The following is a 26,147-nucleotide window of genomic DNA, read 5'->3' as shown; positions in this document are numbered from 1 at the left end:
CTACTCATTGCAGCTTAAAATTAATCTAATTCCTGATAAAACATTTGAAAACATGTTTCTATATTAAATTATCTATTGGTAACATCCATGTTTCCTCACGTGAAGTCTTCTCCTTTAATGTTTTCTCAGGCGCATAACGGTTCTTTGATCACTGCAATAATATAAAACTAGCAGACTCCCCTCCGTGCTCACACGTCTAGATGATAAAATCAACAAAGACTGACTTATAAGACAAAGCACTATTAGTTGTCAAGATTCCCCAGGGTACATTTACCATGCATTACCTTGTCTCACAAACGACATACCATCTCTAGCACATGTGTTGCATATTCTATTAAACACAGACATTAAGACATGACCAACTGTTTCCATATACAGTAGAAGAGCTTTGTGTGAACTCCTGAACTATTGTGAAACTCTATCCCAGATCATTCAAGCAGAAATGTTGCAGATTTCCTTTGTGTAAGCAGCTAAAATATTCACCTCTAGACTCACTCATTTGTATTTCTGCCTAATAATCAATTAGTGTAACTTTGAAGGACTCTGATTCACCTCTTGTCACCAGCAGGCACTCTGCAGTAAAGACTCATAGGCTGCCATGTCCAGAAAGTAGTTTATTTTCTTTTAACTCTGCTTTGATGTTATGCAAGTCTGTACTGTCCATTTTATTTTCCTCTCAGTTATTGGTGGTAGGTCATTATATTCCTTTTTTGAATAAATGGACCGCTTTTGTTCCAGTAGCCCACCATTAGACGTTTGCATCAGCAGGTCTGGGTCAGGGATCCCTACCTTTTCTGATATGACACTGATCCTTACTGCAAGTCATTTTGAATTGGACAAATGTCTGAACTTTTTGTTGTCTGCAGATTTTTCTGTATTTAACAAAAAAGCACAGTCTCTTGGCCTGTAGCCTGTCTGCACAACAGCAGCAGCCAATGTTTAAGGCCCGCTGTCCTGTCCCGGTCCAGGGTGGGGTTATTTGTCCATCTGCTCTACACTGACATGAGTAATTCATGTTTATTTTAGACCAATCTGTCTGTTTATTTATAAAAGGGTTTGAACACAGCACGCCCTGGCCTCCAGGTTCTAGATACCTCCCCCGCTGAAGTTAGTTATCCACTCTAATCTCAATTCAATTCAAGAATATCCTCTGGTTTTGTTTTCTACATTGTTCTTCCTACTGTTTTTCTTCCTAAGTCTTCTCTTTCGCGGTCAGAAGTTCTGTCCCACAGTTGAGTCATTTTGCCGCCTAATGATGGTTTGAGTCTGAGGCTAAGACCCAGCCAGAGTAAACACGACTTAGACTCAGCCAGCCTGCAGTAAGTGTCACTTCTAATCCACTACTAAACCAAGATGGGTGCACTCTGATCTTGCACGATCCTGCAGCAAGGCCAGAGCCAGAGCTAACCATGTTGACTTCTCATTGTACTACACTGCAGAACAAAGATCTGTCTGTATGTGTTGGATTCAGAAAAGCCAAAGCTGACAAAAAATGTATGAGAGTAGAGTTGATCTCTACAGTCTGCTCTTACAACCAGATAAATTCATATAAAAAAGGGACGCTGAAATGTTTGCTACTTTCTTTAGGTCCATTAATTTCTTATCTAATGTAGTTTCACACTTAGTCTGGGACAGTTAAGTATTCAAGTCCTAAAAGTTCCATTAATGTCATGCAATAAAGAGGGAAAGTGCTGTTGGCAGTGATTGCCTCATGGTCTGCTGCAATCCAATCACCATGCTTCCTTCTCCATGCCATATTCCATACATGGCACAATAGAAAAAAACGACAACAAAAAAGTAGCAGAGTTCATGGAAGCTACCGACTACCGCTGCACCGACATGAGCCGCCGTAGCCATGGCAACAGTTGCCCCAATATATGAACCAAGTGACTAAGAAAGAAATCAGATCTTGGTATATTGTGGTTCGGTTAGTGAGCGAGCAAAATGCAACCAGTGGAAAAAAGACGTGTGTATATCAAATTATTAGTTATAGCACTGCTGGCAAGAAAGGCGTCACTGAGCATGAAATACCATGCAAGCCTTTTTGATGCCACACAATATTATCTTCCAAATGGGGTAGTGAAAGTAGTTTTAATTTCTTCTTGTGCTCCCTTTAGACTTCCACATATCGCACCACTAATATAGAATCGGAGGATGAAACCCTCTTTAACTGTCACACATGCAGAGCACACAGCAAACACAGTGAAATGTGGTCTCTGCTTTTAGTACCAGTAGCAGTGGGCAGCCGAGTGAGCCACCGCCGGACAACCTGTACACAACTGTTATTTTTCCAATAATAATTCCACCGAACCTTAAATGGTAATAACAGTAAATAAAGCAGTGTTGCAGGGATGTGGAAAAAGCACATCTCAGGTTTAGATTTAAATTAACTTGAGAAAATAGAAGCTTGATTTGACTTTTCCAAACTATCTCCAGTTTGTGGTGTGTTGATTGCATTGGAAGTATTTAATAGAATCAACCTAACAGGTTATGTAAAAAAAATAGAAAAGATTTTAGTTTTGGGATCAAGATTGCTGCTTTTTCATTAAAATCTGAATTTGCATCAATATCACAGTACGGTCTGTTTTTCTCTAAAATGGTCGATAATGATTTTATAGATATCCTGCTCACAAACAAACAGGATATAAATACCATCACTTCCTAAGTGGAGGTAATTAGATAGATGGACTGAAACCCAGCTGGGACTTTGACTCAGAGCAGGGAAAAATGTAATGGTAATGGCACGGGCTGTTGAGCTACTTTAAAAAAGAAGAAAACATACAGAGATGTGCCATAGTTGCAACAAGCAGATGTGGCAGCGCTTTTGTATGGATTTTGATGCACATCTTCTGATCTTTTCGTGCTTAGTGCAGTCGCTAACCAAAGTTTGGCCAGGAGGACCAGGATTGGAGGTTTTGACAGAACGGCTAATCCAAATATCTTCACACCCTAATGTCCTAAACAACACACACACCAAGCCTGAAGTAGGGTCAATCCAATGGTTGGTGAGATGACTCAAACGACTGTCTTTATAGTACGAAGCTGCAACTCGTGCCGATCAGTTTACATAACAGCATCATGTCTAGACACTTAAAACATTTGCTCTCTTCTGAGGACTTCTCAAAGTAAGCTTTCAGACAAACTTCTGCTCACTTGTCATCACTATTTATAAAACAGATACAGCTGGTCACACTTCAAAGGAATCACACACTCAAGAAATCAGAGTGAAAGGAGCATTAGTTCTCATTGGTTTATAAAACTTTGAAACCTTAATGGGAAAAACATTAGTGGTTAACAGAGCATGGTATGTGTGTGAGCAGTTTGAGTGTGTACTGAGGGTTTTCAAGCACAGCGAGCCATCGTCAAAAAAGGGCAAAAAATTACAATTGAGTATGCGCACACACACATACACACACACAAAGCTATATGCAGCCATGGCGCTACCAGGCACAACCAAGCAGCACACTGCGCAGTCAATTGTACACCATTGGTTGGAAGGTGCAGACATTGAAGGAAAACAGAGCAAACCAGACATTAAAAGCCCCCTCTCAAACAGCAGAGGCAGAATTCATAAAAAAGGCCTTCAAAAGAAACACACACACACACACACACACACACACACACACACACACACACACACACACACACACACACACACACACACACACACACACACACACACACACACACACACACACACACACACACACACACACACACACACACACACACACACACACACACACACACACACACACACACACACACACACACACACACACACACACACACACACACACAGACTATTGCAGCAGCACTTTCAATGTTGGCTGAATTTGGCCTTTGAAGTTCCCCAGCTGTGTTCGTCTAATCTAAAAGGCATTTTGCCCATCAGGATAGCAGAATAAAAGCATGATTCTTTAAGGCTGAGTTATATTTTTGGAAGTTATAGACTTTATGAAGAACAGTTGGAAAGCAATAAGGAGACATTCTTCAGTTAACTGAGATAAGACACAAGAAAATCCCAGAATGTCATGTACATATGATAATCATGTGCTGAATTCTTACTGGACCACAGAGAGGCTTGCTTGTGTGCGTTCCACAACAATGTGAGGACAAAACCTTCACAATGCCACCCTCGGTCAAAGGCCTTCCTGAACACTGAGTGCAGACCACAAACTCTATGAGCATACTTCCTGTTCACAACACTCTGCTGACTCTGATTGGTGGGTCTGCATGAGATGTTGGGTTTTAACTGTGAAACATGTAATACAGCAGAGGGTCACCAAAAGGGATGTAAAAACACTGAGTCATAATAGAACACTCTATATGCAAGAAAGCCTATAAATGTATGTATTTTACTGTTGCTTTAACTGCAATAACACAGTGTACTTCAAGTAGGTCAGGGCAAAAACACAGATACACAAGTGAAGACAGGGTGTTCCAAAATGTTTACTGAACAAATGTAAAATGAACTAAGAAAATAGTCTAATGTTTTGGCTAACTTAAGACAAGTTAAAAACATATTCAAGGATATTAAAAGTCTCTGTATCTGGTTACACCAGGAAGGGGCATAGCATAATTCATTCATTCATTCACTCACTCGGCATGATTGTAGGAGTTGGAATGAGTTATTGAGTGGGTGTTAAAGGGCAAGTGTAATGAGTGGCGTTTTACGTCTGAGTGGGTTTAGAGATTTTATAATGGCAACTAATGATGGTTTTCATTATTGATTAATCATTTGTTCAATACAATGTCAAGAAAATTTGACAATATATATATTTCATATATCACAATATTCTGGAAACCAGGTGTTCAGCAAAGGTCTTTTTTGTCTGAACAAGCTGTTGTTTTCAGAGTTCCCAATTGGTCAACAAGGCAAATATGCACATAACATAAAACAAAGGTGGACTTCATAAAAGTCCATTTGTTCACTGATATTAACTTAAACTAACTTGTAATTTAAAACATTACATTGTCCTTATTAGACATATGTTGTATAAAATACTGGTGTGGCTGACGTCCTAGAAAATAGAAGAAACCTTTTGGAGCCAAACAAAAGTTTGTAATCCTTCGATTATTTTTAAAACCTTAATCCCCAAATGTGAATATACCTGGTAACTTGATATTAACCATTTGCAAATAAGAGCCCCCCAAATGTGAATATACCTGGTAACTTGATATTAACCATTTGCAAATAAGAGCCCCACAAATAAACACAGAGACATAGCAGTGTTCGAATGGGGAATCATTATGATGAGGCTGTTCTCTCTGTTTTTGGTTTTATCCTCTCAGTGCGTGGTCACAGGAGGGGCTCAGATATCCCAGCATGCATTAGGCAGCAGGGGATCCACCATTATGTCTACTGATCATTTAAGCATTTACAAAAAGCCCCAAATAAAACAATCTGAAGTGAAATTGTATTTTTGACATGCCCACTGGTTTTAATTTAGTTTCAATTAGTCTCACACTCGAAGATCCAGATACAAGCTCTGTTGTATATCACTGGCGCACAACTTAAAGTAAAAATGCTAATGCTCTCTAATGGTTTTACTGAAAAATGTGTGTTAAATCAAATGCATTTGACCAATTTGCAAACAACTCTGAAGACAAACACAAATATTCAAACCCATATACACTGAGGGAAAACCAACAGGTGTGTATTTAAAAAAAAAAACTTGAATACAAAAAGGTCAAGAGACAGGCCCGTGGACGCCTTTAAGTAGCCTTGATAGCTGCCCTGAGATTTGCCTGCCTCCGTATTAAGACCTCAGATTAGCAGTTGGTGCCTGGTTGGTAGCTGTAATCAGAATCCTGATCTAGTATAATCTCTTTTTGATAGTAATCAAGCTCACTGGTTTCAGGCGCAGCTCAGAGAAGACATCTTAAGCAGCAGGGGGTCAAGAAAAACAGATTTCCAATTCAAACATGAGACTTCAAAAATGTAATTTAAAAACTTGTGTGTGGTGGTTGTGTGTCTGTGATGACTTGCTTTGATGCGAGTCAGAAACGGCACCCAGCTCCACTCAGAGTCGTGTTTAAGGATGAAGTGAAGCCGGTGTCTCTTAGGGTGCCTCCTGGGCCGCTTCTCTTTCAATATTTTATGAGCAACAGCCAAATCACCGTGTCGGAATAATTAAGCATCGGTTAGGGTACAAAACTAGAGAGAATATATTATGGAGGCAGCTCATCAGCGGAGAGGGAGTACTGAAGGAGAGCAGTGGGGCTCCTCAGAGATCAGAGGCGGCTCACTCAGAGGAATCTCATTTTGCCATTACACTATACAGCCTGATGATTTATTGTCTGAAATACCAGAGGAACTGTTGGCTGTAATGCGGAGAAGGGAATTCATAATGTTGCTAATATGTTGTTTATGAGTGTGCATTAGGTCCAAACAATTAATGCAAATTGCACATCATGTGAAGACAGCTTAAGGCATAGCAATATTTGTTGATTTTGTAATAAGGTGCTAAGAGTCAAGCCAAACGTACAAAGTGTCTTGTAATCCACCAACAGTCCATCGAACTGGATTGGTATTGTAATTATATGATCAATTATCTAATCTCATCAATGCGAAGTAAAAACATCAATACATATCGCCATAAGGGAGCACTGGTCAAGCAGTGCAGCTTCTATAAATAGAACTGCACTGTCTTTCCTTTTTGTGTCTGCTTTGAAGACACCTTGCACTGGCGAACATCACATGTCAAAGCTAAAACTTTTTCAACAGTATATTTACCCCCGAGCCATGTGCATTCAACACAGCATTTATGTAAACAATCATTACAGTCTCAATCTGTGTCAGTGATGCAGACGTGCAGGTCGTTTTCAGGTACCTGCACGTTTGCTGTGTACTGTGTAGGCAGATTGCACTGTGTCTCTCTCTAACAGCCACTTTCTAACGGGAGCTGACAGCCAGTGCAGATGCTGGGAGGAACAGCAGGAGAAAGTCCTCGGGATGTCTCCACACATCAAACATTTAAAAGGCCAACACAATCAGACAGGGATGCCACCTACCACCACAAAGTGTACATCTGGAACTGAGTGACACTAACAACGGGATGATGTATTCAGTCTTTTGTGTGAACATGAGGCAGTGACAGCAAGAGAAAGATCTTGTGAATGGTTCTGATCTCATTATGGTACGAAAGGATCTTGTAGATATTTAGCGGTGCTTCATCTGTATTATGGTGCTGATAATGTGATTGAAAAAAACATTATTGTGATAACTAATAGTCATCTATATGTTAACCTTTCTCCCTGTTCATTGGAAACTGTATGTCTTTGAGTTTTGGACTCTTGGTCAGAAAAAGCGAGACAATTAAAGATATTGTAACGTTAAATTAAAATTAATTGTCAAAATTGTCACCACACATGACCTCTCAACCCAATGCTTACAATATCTTAGACTGAATCGATAATCAAATGTATTATTAGTTTCAATACTTCACCCTAATTGCTGCTTCCGGTTTCTTGAATGGAAAGATTTTAATATAATTCTATAACAAATATCAATGGATTTTGGACTGTTGGCCAATTGGCAAATAGTAATAATAATCGCTTTATCAATGAAACATTTCAAATATATGACTGTTCTAACATTTCCTGTGCAAAAATTTGCAGCTTTTTTTGTTTTAAATCACTCTGAATTGAATTAGAGACGGTTGATTGGTCAAAACTAGCAAATGTTCACTATCTTTTAAGCAGTTAATCAAATTATTTAAATAGACACAACCCGAGAATGAGAATAAATGTTAGCAGTCCCTAACTCATCAGGTGATTCATGTAAACAAACCTATTTAGGGACATCACCTAAAACACTGTCAGATATGTAAATAGTTAAAGGTGTGCAAACATTTTCCATTCAAAAGTTTAGACATTGCTACATCAGTTTACAAAACCTTAACATTTGCATCCTTGTTGAGCTCTCCTCGCTTCTGTAGCTCATACTCATAAAGTAGCAGCACTTTTAAAAGTAAATCCCTGCAGCTCTCAGCAGTTACAAACTACGTCCAAGTGGCCAAAGTATCTGCTGCAGAAATGCAGTAGCGGTAGTATGAAAAGCCATGTGAAACCTTACAGCGGTGTAATGGCAACATCCCGTGGAGGATGTTGAAGCCACTCTGCTAATCTCACACCGGAGTTAAATTCACAAGTAGCGGAAGCGACGGTTTTCCCCGGTGTAATTGCACGTTATTGACGCTTTTCGTTACCCTCGAAAGGCGTTAAAGTGAGCTAGCTAAAACTGCTCAAAGAGGAGCAGGAGTCGGGCATGCCTGTCCTCCTCCTCATGCCTGCCCCGCTTCCTCCTCCTCTACTGAGAAAAAAATCCCCTTTTCTTCCTCCTCGTTTAGTTTCAACCAGTAACGGTTCCCCCCTTAAACTAAATGTGAGCACTCACCTCTCTCCGGGTCGAGATGTTCACATGGAGGCGAGGGAAAAGCGGAAACCGGCAGATATCCCGGAGGTTTAAAGTTGTCCCGTTAGTAAAGACACAGCAGGGCTGAGGAGGAGAAAAGCTCAGTGTGTGGATGTGTGTGTTTGAGTGTGTGTGTCTGCAGAGTCTCTCTCACTCCTGGAGGGCGGGGCTGAGAGGGAGGAGGAGACTGAAGCGCACTGTGTTCATGGCAGGGGTGCACAAAGTGGGGCCCGAGACCGCCAGGGGTACCCAAAACCACCCACACAATTTCGTTTTTAAGAAATAGCAAATTTTTTTGTTCAACATTTAGGGAAATACACCTTTTTCGCTGTGTTCCAAATTGCCCAACATATCTTCCTCAACTTTTAGTAAAGGCCAACTAGCTGCCCAAACAAAGTAGGCCTGTTGCATGCACTGCTTGAATCGGGAAATAATACATGGTAATAACATTGCGACTTGAATTTCTCTCAAAAATCGGTCACAGCATAATCTGTCTGTGCTCTCATGCTACAAGCTACTGCAGCTTTCATAGAACTACTGCAAAATGTGCCTGGATGCAATATAATTCCCTGGTATTGTGTGCATACTGCATTTGACATGTCTGTCTGTTTTTTAACGGGTACTGCAGCTGTCGTATTTTTTTTGGTATTGATGTCAGCCATCCTTGCAATATGCGCTAAATTGTACGTTTTGTAGGTGGGACAACAAGCCTGATCATCACTTTTTCAGGTTTCCCTGGAAACAGTGTTTGTTGTCATCTGTGCTACATTTCTGTATCTAGTTGTGTTTGTTTATTTACATGTGTTCTCATTAAATAATGTGTTGTGCTTTCAGGGCCACCTTTGACCCATTCAAGGTCCCCTGTTATACATCTAAATGTGCTTGCATACCTTGGCACATACATACACTAACTGTGCATTTCTCAATATTCAGAAAACTCTCCACAGGCTTTCTATTTAATGTATTATCCAGCAGTATCAAGTATGTCAAGATATGCTGAAGCTGACAATAAGAATCATTGCATTGTCTGCCCAGTCTCTCTGGTTAGAGAGTATAGGAAGAGAGTTTCTCTCTGAGTCTCTCAGATGTCTCTCCCACCATTTGAGATTTCTATTTTATTCTATAGAGTTTTGCCTACTTGTGTCTCTTTTCCTTTGTTCTTCTTTGTGTCTTTACTACCATGTCTTCTGTCCTTTTTAGGTCAAACCTCAAGCAAACACCCACCCATTATGTGAAGAGAAACAAGTGTCATTATCTTGGTTCCGGTGCAGAGATCTGCCTATTGAAAGTGGCACAAGCTAGCCGGGCTATTTTCTAAACAGTTCCTGAAAAGGATGGAAATGCAAAAAAGGAAAGTGATATAGTTGTACCTGGGCAATTATATTTCTATTGAAAAAGAATAAACATACGGCAAATTAATTGTAGTATGTACAAAATAATAATATATACAAATTATACAGATGGGTCAGATATAAGAAAAAGTAAAACATTCTACACTCCAAAAGCAAAAGACGAACACTCAGCCCTGTCTTCAAAAAATATATGTATATGCTACAAGTAAGCAACAATTTAAAAAGAGTGTTTCCTGGACCAGTTCTTGATGCCCCTCTTAAGTGGAAGGTCTTTGTCTGCCCCACTGAGACTCTGAATATCTAAAGCTGTCTGAGGTGGTGAAGGGGGAGCCTTATTTATTTTCGCTTTTCAATAATTCAATGATTATATTGCTTGTATTGTCTTGTAAAGAAAATGCTGTCTACTGTGTAGACCCCTGGGGTTTCCTCAGTGATGCAAGAATTGTATTTCTCAGCTACGTTGATCATCACAGTCTTTCTCGTCAAATGCTTTAGGTCAAAGACCAAGATATGAAGACGCCATCAAACCTTTTCATCATGACAGGTAAGGAAGTCAATCTGCAATACTCATGGGAAAAAACCCTGAATAAAGTATTTTATTATTGCATTTGTAACCCAAGATATACAGCATGTATTAAAATAAATATATGCAAACCTGTAAAGTATGATACAATGGGAAATACAAGTTTAAACATGGAAACACTGTGATATGAGAATCTGGGTCAGCTGTAATGGTTGATGGAGTAAAGTATTTGGTCACCCTGTACACTTCCTTTTTTCTCTTTTTAACCCAAATCTTTCTGGTCCCATGGTGGCAGAAAATTGCGGGTAGGTTTAAGACTTCACCCTTTGCATATTTTATGGATCTGCACTTGCACCATTTCTCCTAAGGTGCAGAAAAGGCTGGTTGTTTTGTTTGGAGTGGCACCACTAAACAAAGCTGGTAAAATAAGAGTTGAGATTAAGGATTAAGTCAGTGCAGTGTCCCGCAAATTGCTACTAAAATCTTTCTGGCGCCATTTAAAAGTGTATTTCTATATTTTTTTAGGAAGTTCTTGACAAAAAGATTCTCATGTTTGCATACTTTTTATGAAGCTTAAATAACGTTGTTTAGTTTAGTATAGCAGACTAGGAGCAGCTTTGATCTCAGGAAGTCACTGCCAGGAAATAGTCTTATAACCCTGATATAAAGATATAGCATGTTAGCTTCAAAGATGGTATAGGTGGGTTTTGTTGCCTTTGAATAACCAATGATAGTTTCTTTTTATTTCTAGTTTGTATTCTGAGCAAAACTAATCCAGCCATTTTGTGAGTCGAAGTCTATAATCCATGGACGGACATGAGAGTATCAATCTTCTTGTGTCTAAATCTCGACAGAAAGCAACTATTCCTTTAACTTTATCCACGGGGGGCTTGAGATAAGTGTAATGTGCTTTAAAATGATTAATCTCATTCTTAAGCGCTGAAATTGAAAGCGAGTCTTAAAGTGAGAAGCTTTCCATCATCAGTGTTTATGGTTTGCAGGCAGCCGAGGAGGCACAGTGTTCGTGACTAATGGCAGAAAACACAGACAGAAAACATCTGATGCTGCTGCAGATCTTTTCCTGAAGAAGCGGTTAAGGGAAGATCATTTTTCTTTGTCTGATGCTATTAAAAACTATATTGTAAATCTGCTTCAACAATACACATCATGTCTTTCTATCCTGCATTGATCGACCCCTCTCTGTGATCTTCCTCTTCTCTCTGTGGTGACGACTGGATCAGTGCCAAGTAACTGCCAAGAGCAAGACTTGAGTCCAAGTTATTAAATCCAACCAATAAGATAATAAGATATTAGGACATCAACACAGATGGAGCTCTTATTATCAACTCTTTGCAGCCAATTTTATATCAATCAGACAACTATTAATCACAGTGTAATTTAAGTAGAGTCAGCTTCTCATGTCATGATTCAACTTATATCTGAATGTTAATATTGTTGTGTCAAACTCTGCACATACATCATTCTGCGGAGTGAAGGAACAAGAAGTGAAATACATTTGAGTGACGAAAGGCTTTGATGTGCATAGACCCTCAAAGCAATGCACCCAGGGAACACATGAGCACATATACGTCATAGTGATGCAAATGTAACGGTGACAAAAAACACATGTAGCCACTCCAGTCTAGTTGATTCACAAAGCAAATAGGAGCACTTTACAGGCATGGAAAATTGAAATAGTGTCTGCTGCTGAATTGCCTGTAAGGGCTCCAGAGGGGGTTGCATCTCCTGGGGAGAGCAGCATTTCAGCAGACAGACTTGAGAGAACTGAATGAACTGTGAATGCATGGAGGAAGATTTTTAAAAGAGAAAATAATTTCTCTCCTATTTCTGGTTACCATCACAGAATATCTGCATTGCCCACGATATAAAATATGTTTTAAATACTGGCTTTGCATAATGCAGGAGAAGTCTACATGAAAATAAATAGCAAAATACACTTTATCCAGCCCACTCTTACTATTTTGGTCCTGTAATAAAGTGGAAAGACATTTCACTTCACTCCTTTTTCCACTAACACTCAACTTGAACCTCATCCAAAAAACCCTGAACCCATTGACATTAAGGTTTCTTTTTTTTAGAAAACTTCTGCTGTGCAAGCGATTCTTCTGAGAGCTGAAAGGTTTGTCTCATCATTATGGTCCAAGGAAATCCACAAATAAATGTGTTTCCTGGGAGCACTTTAGGTTATTTGCATATTGCCGGTGCCTAAATTAAGAAGAAGGATTATGAATTTAGCAGCTGGAACAAGGCCATACAACACATAAAAGGTTGTTGTTCTTATATTAGATTTGAAACACTTGAAACTATTTGATTTGCCATCCACTAATTTAATGAATAATTCCACATTAATATACTTATTTTTTATCTTTGTTTTTTTTGTATGAAATATTCAAGTATCTTATCTCTTTGAAGCTCAAACTGTTATTTTACTGAAACCATTTTATAGGATTAGATTTCTTTTTGGTGGAATTTCAACAACTAATAGAAACACAAGGGGCCTCAGCTACACATTAACAAGCTAACAATATGGACAACAACTGGTTTAATCTTAAAAGAAACTAGGAACTACAGCTGTAATATAAATGTAGTGTGATAAAAAGTATGGTACTTTCCTTTCAAATGGTAATATCTAAGTAGCATAAATTCCACTTAAGAGAAACCAGCTCGAGTGCGCTAGAATTTGAAAATACACAACTGGAACAAATCTGCCACTACAGAGCCCCTCCTCCAACACACACGAATGCGCACATCACCAATGAGGGCACGAGATAAGTTTGTGCACAGATGGAAGGCTGACAGGCAGGTAGGCCATCCAGTTGTTTTAGCCGGGCCGGCTAAAAAGGATTTATGGATTTTTTGTCAAAGCACAGATATTCTTTGCTATCGGGATGTTAAGAGCATTCCATGGAATATAACAAAAAGTGTATCTCGAGCCAGTTTCTCAAACTTACCTAACCCACCTTTAAGTACAGAATTTGGGCTTATCATCATTGGAGGCACGCTGCATCATTCAGATTCTGCCACATCAACAGATTATTGAGCTCCTCTCCATCCTCTGATAGCAGCCAAAGATTACCACTCACACGTCACGCTGAGAGTGAACGAAAACCCAGCTCTGAAGTCAAACCTGCAGTTCTGAACATCTTTTGGAGGATTTGACAGTAAACTGGATTATACTGCAACTCCTCTTTGGTAACACAGTCCCATTCTCTTTCATATGGACGGCATCAATATAAAGATTTTCTCCGGTTGCCTCTTTCTTCTCTTCGCTGCATATTGTGCCAGTGACTGTGAAGGCCTTAAATCCATGAATAGATCAGGAGAACTCTTCATTCCTCTGGCAATCACGGTACAAAAGTTGCTGTTTGTATTTCAGTGTGTGCAAAAATGACACAGAATGTTTCCAACTCTCAAAACACCCACCAACATTAACAGAAAAGAGGTAATTCACTCTGCTGGAGGCTTGCTGTCTTGTCTGACTCTGCAGCAAAGCTTCTGTGGGAGATCTCTGAGGTTTAGGATTGAGTACAGACAGTACAGGCAATCAGTGCAGTTTTAGTAAGGCTTTGAAATATTTCTTATAACTCTGATAGACCACTGACATGTGAATGAAGGATACTTGACAGCAGTTCACCTGACCAAATTCCTTTGTATAAAAGTAATACTTTCCCTAAAGCAAGGCAGTGACTCCGAGATAATACAAAAGGCCTCCATCTGTTGTAACCGTCCCTCGCTCCTGCAGGACATCTGCATCCTAAATATGTGTTTGCAGTCAAATGCCTTTAGGAAGATAAAAAAAAACAACCACTTTACAAATGAGTCTGGCTTTTTTCAATCACTGATTAAGCCTCAAGAGTGTATACAACTGCACTTGAAACAAGTAATGAGCAAACTTTCAATCAAAATCTATTTAAATGACCTGGTAACTGATCCATAAATGTGCAGCCTCGTGAATTGATTCTGTCCTGTGGACGTTTGTTGCATTTGCCCGTCTCTCTCTCCCATGATTATGTTCATCTTAAATACAAGTGAAGTAAAATGTGTTGAACACTTTAATCTCTTCAGGATATTTCAAGAAATTCTCTATTCTATCTATCTAGATTGGATGGCGATAGTTAATACAGATACAGGTTTTTGTAGAAAATGGGAATTGTAATGAGTAAATTGTAATGACAAAGTTATGTCATTCAACTGTATTTCCCTTTACCCTCCCCTAGAGCTTTGCTCACAGAAAGATTAGAGCTCTCTCTAGTGGCCTCATTAGTATATTACATATGAATAAATACAGTATTTCAAACAACACTTAAACAATCTAAAGACAGTAAGTTAAACAATATTTAAGTTAAAAATGTTATCCAATTTTACATGGTTTCCTATAATCTTGGGTTCATTATGTCTTGTATGATTTGTTTGATGTCATAAGGACTACAGGGTGTTTATGTGATGACTCTTCTGTAGTAACACATTACGACACAGAGGGCGCTGGTGTGGTGTTATACTACAGTCCCTCAGCACATAAACACAGGGGCATTGAGGGTATCACAGAACTGCCCTCATAGTCTAAAGTTTCTACTTACCTCAGCAACTAAACAACAGCCATTCAAAACTGCTGAATAAGAAAGAAGAATGTGTAACTGCAGCACTGTGTTCACCTGCACTTCAGTGGTTTTGCTGATGGCCCTAAATAAATCTACGGAATATACATATCAAAGAAGAATAGTATGCAAATGGTTACTTACAATGTTGCATATGTGTTCCTGTTGTTCTTCTGGATCTAACATTATTGCTTTTTTAATGTCAATTTTAATACAAATACGCAAGTGCAGCCAAATTTATAAAATGTATTATTTTCATCTTAGGCATTTCTTATGCGCTGCGGTGAAGTGAAATATAACAGTATAAAAAGGAGTTAAACATGCAACATACTATGGGGTGATTATTTGGTTCTGGTTGCATAGTGTTTCTGCCTATCCTTACTGAACTATTGATGCATTTTATTGATCAATTATTTGAAGTTATGAAATAAAACATTTAAAATATTTTGTTTATCCATGAGAGTGGTGAGAAAACGAAAGTCCCGGGATGGTGGACAATCATATTTTATTATTTATTTATTATTATTATCTTATATAATTTTGCTATGACAGCAAACTACTTCTTTGTTCTTTCCCCACATCACATCATCTAATTCCCTATTTAAACGTCATCACAACTCGTGCTCACGTCCCACCATGAACACTTTGTTGGCCAGCTCAAATCAGGGTTAATCCCAAAGCAGGATATTACCGTGAATGAATGTGGTTAAATATAGCAAGCGATTTTAGCCATGCTTGAATAACGTCCATTGTCTGAGACTTTGTGTAATCACCCCACTTAAAACTCTTTGTACATTTAAAGCAGCAAAGAAAACAGTAAATAAAAGAAGTTGTGGTAGCAGTGACAGAATACACCTTAATGTAATACATGGTAAACATGCATGTCAATATGCATCTAATTGTCAATAAAAGAGACAGTGATATATATTTATAAACGTACATTTCTTTCTATTTTGAGCTGGTTGGTAAGATTTAACTGCACTGCTTTTGCAAATAGAAATGGTATTCAGATAAGACACAATGTGCATTTTTGATACCCGATTATGTGCAATAATAATATATGACACACCACAAGCTCATAAAAATGCTGATATACTGTGTACTCGTGAGAGAATTCCGCAAAGTGTTGAGTCAGTCTTTTCACAGAAACAAACCCACACATTTAATCACATAATCCTTCAGACAACATGAGTGGGGCAGGTTTCAGGTGCTGCTGTGACATGAGACTGAGAAACACAGCAGATGTGTGGCCCTTTCAACAGTGCAGCAGCAGAGGGCCTAAGAATTTATAAATCAACATTAATATAACGTTCAGTATATGTCAGTGTGTGAGACAATGTTAAAAACAAACAACTAAAGCGTCAAACATTTTTTTTCATCAGTGCATAGATTGTTTATTTTTTCTCTCTTGCCTCCACTAGGTATCAACCGGAAGCATTAGTGTGTGGAATGGCTCGACGGAGCTTATGCTTAAGGAGACTAACCTGATCATGAGCACAGATAGGGTTCCTCGCTTCAGATAGGATTTCAATCAATTACTTGTCAAGCCTGTTGTGAAGTCTTGCATTCATGCTCCCACATGGAGGTGGAAATATGCATGTAAGTGCCAAGACATTGAAACAATGCATGTGCAAAACATTTAAAATGGTTGGAGCTGTGACAAATGAAGGAACTCACACGTTCACATTTTTTGCACATTTAGCCTCCTCCTTCATGGTTTTCTAATAAACTGAAGGAATTAAAGGCTCAATGATGGGTTCAGACTATTATCTGATGTCTGAAGCAAAAACACTAACAAGAAAAAAGGTCTAATAGCTTTGTGAGGCTGTGCTTCGATAAAGTGGTACTTTGAGCTTACTGCTAATGTCAACATCCTAATATTTGAAAGTGATAACTGAACACCAAACGCAACAGATGAGAATGTCACTTATTTTGAAGAAATGTTGTCATAACTAAAATGTTGATTTGATGATTATGGTGCTAGCAGAAAAGTGAGAGGAACTGAGTTATTACAGTTTATCCCAAGGGGGACATAAATGTCTGAAACCCTCAATCCTACAGTATATTGGTTGAGATCAGTCCAAGTCACAAAAATGCACCTCATGGTGGCGCTACATGAAAAATCTGTCGATCACTGAGATCAGTAGGATTTATTTCAATTTCCTATTTCACAAAAAATTCCCTCTTGTATATGGACAGCATCATTATATTATATATGTTCTTGTATTGCCTCTTTCTTCTCTTCGCTGCACATTGTGCCAGTGACTGTGAAGGCCTCAAATCCATGAATAGATCGGAACCAATTCCTCTGGCAGTTAAGTTACACAAGTTGCTGTTTGTATTTCAGTGTGTGCAAAAATGAAACACAATGTTTCCAACTCTCAAAACACCCACCAACATTAACAGAAAAGGGGTAATTCACTCTCCGTGGAGGCTCACTGCGGTCTGACTCTGCAGCAAAGCTTCTGTGGGAGATCTCTTAGGTTTAAGATTGAGTACAGACTCTGACAGTGCAGTTTTAGTAAGAATTTGAAATATTTCTTCTACCTCCTAAGGGCACTGACAAGTGGATAAATGATACTTGACCGCATTTCACCTAACCACATGCCTTTGTAGAAAAGTAATACTTTCCCTAAAGTGACTTATAATACAAAAGGCCTCAATGGTGAATCAATCATTCCCTCTTCCTGCAGGTCAGCAGTTTCCTCTGAAAAGTTTCCTCTTGAATGTGCATGTTTTTTATTGGACAATTGCTAAATGTAAAACCATACAAAGACATGCGAAACAACATATCTATACATAGGAAATAATGTTACCATATGATACGATAAGATACAATGATACTTTATTTTCAGTTCAATTAGTTTCATCACAGCAGCTGTATTTACAATATGAACAAGGGAAAATGATAAAGACAGGAAACAAGGAGACAGACATTTAACACATTACAATCACAATATTCTAAAGAGACTTGTGGGATAAATCTCCATATTTAATTTTGAAATTGACTGGTGCACAAATGAATGCATCAGCCTAACATTATTACACTGTGGGACCCTATCCTCAATCAGGTATATTATATCAACACACATGATCTGTCTCCATGTTACTCCTTCAACCATCATACTTCAAGGGTGTGCTGTATTATTGCCTCCATGAAAGCCTTTCAGCAGGGGAGGCAATCATCTGCAGGCATAATTTCTCGGTCTCCATGGAAACGCAGAGCAGCCGTAGGAGGAGGGGGAGCGAGCTGATGTCCAGGAGGCGTAGCCGAGCCTCATGTGGGTCCCTGAGAGGAAACAATGGCAGGAAGAGAGTGGGCTGCTGTACGGGCCCTCTGAGCTCTCTATCGCTGTGTCTCTCTGTCGTTTGTTTTTTCTGTCTCATTCTGTCTGCGTGTGTTTCCTCCTCACATTCTCTCTCTCGCCCACATTTATCCATACACGCCTGAATTGAACTGCAAGAAAGCTGAGAGGACAATGAAAACAAAAACAGGATGCCAGAGAGAATGTATCTGTCCAGGAGGAATGATCTTTCCACCTCAAAGCTGCAACTAGACAAACTGCAGGGGTGGAGTGGGCCGCGTCTAAAGTGTGTTAGGCATGAGATATCTGCAAATAAATATACCCTGCTGCAGTGATGTGTCGACAGTGTGAGTGATTCATTTCTAGGAGTGTAGAGAGAGCTGTTAGAAGGAAGAAGTTAATGTGATGTGTTGCTCGTTGATTTAATATTGGCACAACTCATGTTAATATTCAAATTCAAGATTCAAAGGCTTTACAGCAATGACAATCTTAAGTCCTAGACCCATCCAACAATGCCACATAAATATATATAAGACATAAAACAATAAAGCATTTAAAAAACTAAGAAATAGTGCGAGAAGAAACAGAAATCAAATTAAATTGTGCAAGGGAATGTTGCAAGCATATCTTAAATGCAATTGAGCTCCATTAGTTGTTTAAAGAGATTCAAAATATGATGATTTCCTCCACCGTAGTTAAACAAGACTAAGAGTCGCTCGGAGAGACTGTACTCAAGCAATCTGAGCTAAATGCTGACACGTCGTACTTTTAACATTCAAAGCGCAGGTTAAGGCTGAAAGAATGTGATTATTCTTACAAGTATTAGTACTCATGGTTTTGGAAAGGTGGTGGATTATCAAAGTAAGTAGTCAACCTGAGGGGAATATGAACCTCTGTACCAATTTCATGGCTATCCAAGCAGACACACATATTTGTGTCAATAAATCGGATAGATTTTCAGATATTTCAAAAGGATAAGTGAACAGTTGGACCTGCTTGTGGAGCTAAAGGAAGTGTCAGAAGGTTCGCCAAAGCTATTAGGCTTCATCCTCTTGGGAACGTGAATGTCTGTAAAAGATTGCATCTTAATGTTTCCCGCAGGTGTGGGGATATTTAGGTTCAGACCAATGGTGGACCAACTGAGCGGCTGTCTTTGCCATCCCTTGAGCCCTGCTGCTAGCAAGGCTAAAAATAACCAACAATGTTGCATTCACACAGCTGCTACTGTGTTTAAGGAAGCTGTAATCTAAACTTCAGTCAGCTGGGGCCTTGCATGGGCATGTGCGTTTTTAAATAGTTGAAACATTGTTTAATGTGGGATTGGAGAGTTATTCACCTTGGAAGAAACAGTCTGATGAAAGATTTTTAGCAAAAGGTGTACTTACCAAAAATTAGAAAATTGGCTGCATTTCAAAGAAGATTTTACACATTGTGCTGTTATTATTCAGATGCCAATGTTATTTATATTTCAAATGTGTGACAGTTGCTCTTGTGTCCAGGGACCTATCCACATTGTGCAGTTTATCAATTACTCTAAAAACGATTCCTTAAATATGTTATTTTTTATCTAAGACTGCATGTTTATTTAATCTCCAATTAATGTAGGTTCCATTTTTTGGAACCGCTTGATCATAAGAATATGTTCAACCAGTTTTGGTATTGTTAACAATGTTTTTTAGATCATTAGTGTGAGTCAGTTGGGATGATGCTTTTTCAATATTTATTTTTATTTGAGGTCAAATGTAAAATTGAACATGTGCACAAAAAATAAATAGCATTTTGAATGATTGCATATTACTCACATATTCTTCAACATCTTAGCCCGGGCCTAGTCACCCACCTCCGAACAGGGCATTATTGGAAAAGTATAGAAAAATCACAACAAATACAAGGTAAGTTAACTTGCAATCATCAAAAGAAGAAAGAAAATGCATTAATGAGGAGATACATTATGTAAAAACCTACAGGTCACATTCAAAGTGACACATGACAAGCCTTCAGAAAAGTAGGCTACACAAAAGGGAGTTCAACTGAAGACTTTATTATTTAATTTCATGAATGACAAGAGTTCAAATACCCATTATTTGGATCCGGTGATTTCTGTTGATGCACTATTCCCTGATGTGCATTAATGTGGCCATTTTCCAGCAGGCTTTGCCAGGAGATATGTTGTTGTATGATGAGTAGCGTGGTGACGTCACCCGCAAGCAAGGTGCGGAGGATAATGTGTCCGGTGGTCAGCGGAGGAGAGCAGCCTCTCCCGTCTCATCTCTGAAGGAGAGCTTTTCTCTGGTCCTACCATCTGTTTGTTACCGCCTTTTACAACAAGGCACAACATTATTGTGCTAGCATTAAATGGAAAAAGGCTTCTGTCACGCTCAGTCGTGCCTCCTCACGTCTACGGTGTTCTCCCAGGTAAGTAAACTGGTTCCGGTGGTGCATTTCTTTGTTTCCCGTTAGCTAGCTAACCTTCACTTTTCCAAAAAGCACGACTTCTGTCCTAAAAAAACACTGATGTTATTTTTTTTACAAAAGGTTGTGAGCGTTACAAACGGAAGTAAAATACACACCACGTGTGTTTTGCCTTTGGCTTTGTGTTTCTGTTCTTCGTCTGGAAGCGTTAATGGTTGCTATGGGTCTCTGTTGCTACGGGCGTGTTTTCTCTTCCTGCATGTGTTCAGCAGCAGTGTTATTGTCTACTGCACTGACAGAAATACAGCTCAAAGCAAGTGTTTGCGTAGACTTTATTGCAGTGTATGACTGTATAATGATGCGTTTATGATTGTTTTACCAGCCCCTACACTATGGGAGTTTAAAAACAGTGATAACATAGGCCATGTTTAACAACCTTTTTTCACAAGACATACGCAAACCGTTTTACATTTGCAATGCACTCTGATAGGCACACTGTGAAGCAACCACTGTTTACCTCACACATACAATACCTTTAGCATTTGTTATTGTTGTTACTTATCGTTTGGTATGCCAATACTAAAAGGCTTTATCTGCAATAAGCTGAAGTATTGGTATGGCTCTTTACCTCGCACAGCATCTTTTTAATTCATGATGACATACTCTGTAAGATGGCTGCTTTTTAAAATGATTATATCAATAGTTTGACTTTGAATTTTTTTCATCTCACTGTCAGTAGGCTATAGTGTCCATGTCCCCTCTGTGGGACGAATAAAGGTATTCTAATTCTGACAAAACACACAGCCAAAGGAGTGTTTAAGGTCAATTAGAACACCACATGTTGTTATGATAATAAAAGGCTATATTACCTTAGGAGGAAAGGCAAAAGTCCAAGTCTGTCAAACTGTGGACTCACACATATATATATATATATATATATATATATATATATATATATACATATACACAACAAAAATATAAATGAAACACTTTTATTTTTGCTCCCATTTTTCATGAGATGAACTCAGAGATCTAAAACATTTTCTATCTACACAAAATAACCATTTCTCTCAAATATTGTTCAGAAATCGGAAAAAATCTGTGATAGTGAGCACTTCTCCTTTGCCGAGATAATCAATCCCACCTCACAGGTGTGGCATATCAAGATGCTGATTAGACAGCATGATTATTGCACAGGTGTGCCTTAGGCTGGCCACAATAAAAGGCCACTCTCAAACGTGCAGTTTTGCTTTATTGGGGGGGTCTGGGGGGGTCTGGGGGGGTCCGAAAACCAGTCAGTATCTGGTGTGACCACCATTTGCCTCACGCAGTGCAACACATCTCCTTTGCATAGAGTTGATCAGGTTGTTGATTGTGGCCTGTGGAATGTTGGTCCACTCCTCTTCAATGGCTGTGCGAAGTTGCTGGATATTGGCAGGAACTGGAACACGCTGTCGTATACGCCGATCCAGAGCATCTCAAACATGCTCAATGGGTGACATGTCCGGTGAGTATGCTGGCCATGCAAGAACTGGGATGTTTTCAGCTTCCAGGAATTGTGTACAGATCCTTGCAACATGGGGCCGTGCATTATCATGCTGCAACATGAGGTGATGGTCGTGGATGAATGGCACAACAATGGGCCTCAGCATCTCGTCACGGTATCTCTGTGCATTCACAATGCCATCAATAAAATGCACCTGTGTTCGTCGTCCATAACATACGCCTGCCCATACCAAAACCCCACCACCACCATGGGCCACTCGATTCACAACATTGAAATCAGAAAACCGCTCACCCACACGACGCCACACACGCTGTCTGCCATCTGCCCTGAACAGTGAAAACCGGGATTCATCCGTGAAGAGAACACCTCTCCAACGGGCCAGATGCCATCGAATGTGAGCATTTGCCCACTCAAGTCGTATACAACGACGAACTGGAGTCAGGTCGAGACCCCGATGAGGACGACGAGCATGCAGATGAGCTTCCCTGAGACGATTTCTGACAGTTTGTGCAGAAATTATTTGGTTATGCAAACTGATTGTTGCAGTAGCTGTCCGAGTGGCTGGTCTCAGACGATCTTGGAGGTGAACATGCTGGATGTGGAGGTCCTGGGCTGGTGTGGTTACACGTCGTCTGCGGTTGTGAGGCCGGTTGGATGTACTGCCAAATTCTCTGAAACGCCTTTGGAGATGGCTTATGGTAGAGAAATGAACATTCAATTCACGGGCAACAGCTCTGGTGGACATTCTTGCTGTCAGCATGCCAATTGCACGCTCCCTCAAAACTTGCGACATCTGTGGCATTGTGCTATGTGACAAAACTGAACATTTTAGAGTGGTCTTTTATTGTGGCCAGCCTAAGGCACACCTTTGCAATAATCATGCTGTCTAATCAGCATCTTGATATGCCACACCTGTGAGGTGGGATGGATTATCTCTGCAAAGGAGAAGTGGTCACTATCACAGATTTTTTCCGATTTCTGAACAATATTTGAGAGAAATGGTTATTTTGTGTAAGTAGAAAATGTTTTAGATCTTTGAGTTCATCTCATGAGAAATGGGAGCAAAAACAAAAGTGTTGCGTTTATATTTTTGTTCAGTGTAATAATGAATATGTCAAAGATAAAATAACTCGAGGTAGAGAAGCGATGTGGTCAGCAAAGTTGTGTTACATTCTACAGATCATGTTTCAGTAATCTTCCATCATTTTGAAGAGTATGCAAATGTAAATCAGTCGTCCATTTATAGCTCCTTTTATGGACAACATCCTCATTGCCTGTTTTATTGCTTTTCATTGTCAGTCAATGACATAATCATAACGTACTGATTCTGTCAAAAAAGACATGACTGTGATTTACTGAATAGTTGAATAGTTGTATGTCACATTGTCTGTTTATAGATTATCAGCTGCTGCCATCCGACCAAAGGTGGTTATTATCTTTTCTAAACTCACCAGGCCAGTATATCTTCCGTACATTAAATAATTCTGAAATACAGAAGGTGTGTTTGTGTGGATGTTTCAGTCAAATGTTACGTTTGATAACTTGAATGTTATAATAGTCTCGCACAATCTAATTAAAATGTTTCACAGTAATGAGCTTATTTAGTAACAGGCTGATTTATAGACTTAGCTCACACAAATCAAAAAACTCAACAAGAACAAATAGAAAACACTAGTGACACACATGTTAACTGCAAATCACTGTCAAGTTATTTTACCCTTTGCCCAGTGACATATTTTGAATGTTGCATTGGTATGTTTTTAGGACCATATCATTGAAGCTTCTCCATTGCACTTCCCGTCTGTGCTTTCAGAACAAGTTCTGCTACACCGCCCAGATGAATAAATGTGCCAAACTTTGCAGCCATAAATAATAATGAGCGGAAACACCCAGGTCGATACAGCAAAAATCCTGACTGTGTATGAGATGCTTTTGACATATTGTCCTTGGTTTGTGAGGGAGAGTGTGGTCATTGGATTAAAAATGATCGTGCATCAGCTCTATTAAATGAACTTCTGCTTTTTATATGACATATTTCCATTCTCCTCTTTCATTATTCTGTTAGCTGTACATGCATACTGAGCAAGCTGGCAGGCAGCCGTGTTTTTAATTCTGTGAGTGGTGAGTGTCAGGCTCCATCATTCTGGCTCCGTCTCAGCAGTAGCTTGTTAGTCAAACCATCTGGAAGTGTGAATGAGTCCGGCTCAGACTGGGACACGTTTTCCCTCCTTGTATTTACATATGAAACATTTAGCTTAGGCCAACAGTCCTAATGCAATAAAACATGGCGAAGGGTTTTTTGTCACATCTTCCTTCTCTCCTGCTTATTCCTACAGCATGTGCACTCACTTCTCCTTCTCCTGTATTCCACTCCACTTTCCCCCTCCCCTTCACTCTCTGTTGCTCTACTTGTGAAGAGGTGGATGAGCTGGCCATGGGGCTGAGCTGGCTGTCACATGCCATCTGTCGGGTCATAGGTTGATACTGCATCACGTTCTCCACTCTCTTTTCTCCTTTGGGCATTATCCGTGAGCCAAGGTCACAGAGGCAAGAAAGGGCTTGACTTACCAGAAAACAACAGTCAGATATGATTCAACAGAAAGGAAAGAAATGTTTGAGGAAGGATGTGGCAAGAGGGAAGTAACAGGAGAGCCGATTTGTTTATGTTGCTGGACCTAAATCAAGGTGAGAATGAAGAGAGAGACTATTCATTGTTTTTAGGAAGTGTCAAAGAGTAGTGGGGGATACATGATTGTGTGTAGAGAGAAAGCTAGTAAGGAAGGCCAGATCCTAAGAGGGATCCCTGTGGTCTTCCTAATCTGTGTTGATCTGGTTAGAGAGATACTGAGTGTAAAACGTGACTTGGAAATCTGCTAGAAAGCAGACAGACTATACTGATCAACTGTACAACACAGAGGGGCCTGTGAAAATGAAAACGTTTATTGATTTATCACTAGTCATAAACTACACAACTGGATCGATTTTTTTTTTGTGCAATGGAAACGGTTTTATAGAAGAACATTTTGTGCAGAAAACGTCATCCAGGAGCTGATCAAAAGTACTTTAACAGATAATTAGCGATTCATTTGTTTGTGAATGTTTGTAAAAATACAATTAAGCAGGTATGTTTGTGTTTTACTGTTCAATATTGTAGTGAGGAGGCTTCACTGATTAAGTGTAGTATTAGTTGAAATTGAATTGAATTGAATTGAAAGTGGACCAGGGGCACAGCATTAGAGTCTCTGAACTGAAAATAACAACACTGAATTGTTATCATGTTTGTTTCCAGTAGATATATTTTGCTAAATCTACAATTAACTTGGTATTTCTGCGAGTCTTAAAAAGTAGCTATAGGTCCTTTTTAAAATCACGACATTTACAAATTGTAAATTGTTATACATACTTACTAAAATAATGTTTTCTTTAAGGTAACATTTATTTAAAAAGTGTTCTTTCCTTGTCTTCCAAGTGGTTTTAAGAACATTTTCTGTGAACAAAGTCTAAAATGTTTCATTATCAGAATGAAACCACTGAGTAGCTCACAATATAGATTTCTTATAATCTTAACATTACCCAATACTTCTGTGGTGCAGACTCCAATCCTTAGGGCAGAGCTCTAATGGCTCTCTTGCAATGAGTCAGATTTATTGATTTTCAATTAAATCTCACTTTCAGGTCCATTATGACGTCAAGATAAACCCAACGTCTGCCTTAGCTCAGCTCTGCACCAAGTTACCTTTTGTCCACAAACCCACCTCTGTATAAATGCAGCTGAAGGACAATCAGACCTTAAAGACACTTTTCTTGTTGATCACATTTCAAAGACAAAGTCAGTTTAATCATTCTTAATAATAAAGTTAAATAAAGGATACAAAAATGGCATTATATCAGAAAGATTTGAGGTGCAATTTAAAGTGGGTTAAAATGGTTAAAAAATGTAATAGCCAGATCATCTGCACAGTATACATACTATCATTTTATTATGTTTTAGCTTTTTAAAGATGTTTCAGACT

General features: G+C 39.1%; 2 protein-coding genes across 4 annotated transcripts in view; one reads left to right on the top strand and one right to left on the bottom strand.

Annotated features, from left to right (window-relative positions):
- The window catches only part of ppp1r16b (protein phosphatase 1, regulatory subunit 16B), a 78,775-nt gene extending 70,212 nt beyond the window's left edge, over nt 1-8,563 (bottom strand). Inside the window, exon 1 of the mRNA XM_079682093.1 lies at nt 8,402-8,563. The gene's annotated coding sequence lies outside the window, so the exon portion shown is untranslated. The remainder of the gene's footprint in view (nt 1-8,401) is intronic.
- Nucleotides 8,564-20,047: 11,484 nt separating this feature from the next.
- Nucleotides 20,048-26,147, top strand: part of arhgap40 (Rho GTPase activating protein 40) — a 28,953-nt gene continuing 22,853 nt past the window's right edge. Inside the window, exon 1 of one of the 3 annotated variants that reach the window (XM_079684844.1) lies at nt 20,048-20,630. The gene's annotated coding sequence lies outside the window, so the exon portion shown is untranslated. Of the gene's footprint in view, nt 20,631-21,895; nt 22,135-23,540; nt 23,560-26,147 lie in introns of those variants that run through there. The other 2 variants (XM_079684845.1, XM_079684847.1) reach the window with 2 other exon arrangements.

This window comes from Notothenia rossii, assembly GCF_949606895.1.
Source record: "Notothenia rossii genome assembly, chromosome: 5".
Lineage (NCBI taxonomy): Eukaryota > Metazoa > Chordata > Actinopteri > Perciformes > Nototheniidae > Notothenia > Notothenia rossii.
Note: the sequence above shows the minus strand (reverse complement) of the source record. Positions and strands in the feature narration are given on the sequence as shown.